The following is a 1934-nucleotide window of genomic DNA, read 5'->3' as shown; positions in this document are numbered from 1 at the left end:
TCTGCCTCCCAGGTGCTGGGATTAAAGAAAGGCATGTGCCACCACTGCCTGGCTATAAAGTCTCTTAAAAGTCATTGTCTAATTTTTTTCTCCTAAATTTGTTTCTGTTACCTGGGGGAGCTTTTCCTGTATAAACTCCATCCACTGGAAATCACGGTGACTTGCATTTATAGATTCTAATGAGGCTTTTATGAACAGAATTGTTCAATTTTAAGAGCATTCAGTTTTTTTCTCTTTATGCTAATACTTCTTTGGCTTGACTAAGAAATCTTTATTTTACCATGACTATAAAAATATTTTTCTAATGTTATACTGTTGTCTCATCTCCCATGTATATTTGTACCCTATCTAGAACTATTTTTTGCATCTGTTATCTGTATCAGTGTGGGTAAAAGGTCTAGATTTGCATGTTTTTAAACAGATATCTAATCACATCCAAAGTTTTTACTGTAAATATAATTTTCTTTTTGTGGTATGATCTTTGTCATAAATCAAATTATTGATATATGTGTTGGTCCTACATTTTGCTATTTGTTTTGTCTGTTCTTATATGAACATAGTTCCCTTAATTAATATAGCTTTGTAATATAGCTTATGTGTGGTCATAAAAGTCATGGCGGTTTTGATACTTTTCTTCAGTAATGCTTTGATTATTCTTGGGAGTTTGAATTTCCACATATACTTTAGAATCTCTTTCTTTTTTCTTTTTCGTTAATTGTCTGTCTGTCTGTCTGTCTGTCTGTCTGTCTCTCTCTCTCTCTCTCTCTCTCTCTCACACACACACACACACACACACACACACGTGTGCGCGTGCATGCACACATCCATATGTTTCAGGGTTGAATACTGGGTATTAGATAACTACTTGTTGTGTTGTTCCTAAGGAAAACTATTCCCCACTCTCAGCTCTTCTTAGTCGCCTTTAGTTCTTTTTGCAGGGTTGCAGCCCCATGGGCTTTGTTTGTCCACATTAGCCTATCTAGTGTTGTTGTCCCTGAAAACACGCATGAAAGTAACATCATGAACTGTGAATAGGTTATACTTCTAAATTTGTGTGTGTGTGTAACAATTAAAAAAAAAAAAGAACAAACAGGCCACAGATTAGAAAGAGAACAAAAAGAGGTATATGGGAAGGTTTGGGGGGGGGAGAAAAGGGAGAATTTGTGATTATATTATACTCTCACAAATTATAATAACTGTAGACAAGATGATTCAGAACATTTTCTTATATCATCTAACAGTCTATACTCACAATCTCATGACTGTCTTTAAGATGTCTTTTTATAGTGACTTTATTCACTCAGCATACAGTGAGTGAATATTCTTCAATATTCTTTCCTTACAAAAGCCCCTTTTCTATGTATGGTTAAGGCCCCATAATTTTCCACGGGTCCATATTAGCATTTCTATTGCTGTCAGCCTTGTTTAGGTCATGTTTAGGCAGCTCTATTAGTAAAACTTTATGGGTACATTCTGACATTTATAAGATACACATTCTCATAGCAAACTCTGTGTTCCTCGAGCTCTAACAATCTTTATAGGTAACTAATAGAGATGGAAATAGTCTTCCCTATGGAAGACCATCCTAACTGGTTATCGAGTACCAAACGGTCAACCCTGAAGGCATACATACATTACATGTTGTATGTAACATTACAGCAACAGAGCTGGTTCCCAAATATGGATTTGAAAGAGAACAAGATGGAAGGTTACATAGGAGGGTTTATAGGGAGGAAATAGAAGGGGGAGATGATGTAATCCCCCCTAAAAAAACTGAGAAGAGTTAAAAGAATACAAACAACAGCAACAACAAACTTTTGAAATGATCATTGTTTCCTAGACTTACCAAATCATAGTACTGTAGAGTGTCTCCCCTCTAACTAACTCTCTCTCTCTCTCTCTCTCTCTCTCTCTCTCTCTCTCTCTCTCTCTCT

The sequence above is a fragment of the Mus pahari genome, chromosome X (assembly GCF_900095145.1).
Source record: "Mus pahari chromosome X, PAHARI_EIJ_v1.1, whole genome shotgun sequence".
In the NCBI taxonomy this organism is placed as follows: domain Eukaryota; kingdom Metazoa; phylum Chordata; class Mammalia; order Rodentia; family Muridae; genus Mus; species Mus pahari.
The sequence above is the reverse complement of the archived record's forward strand: the minus strand, read 5'-3'. Positions refer to the sequence as shown.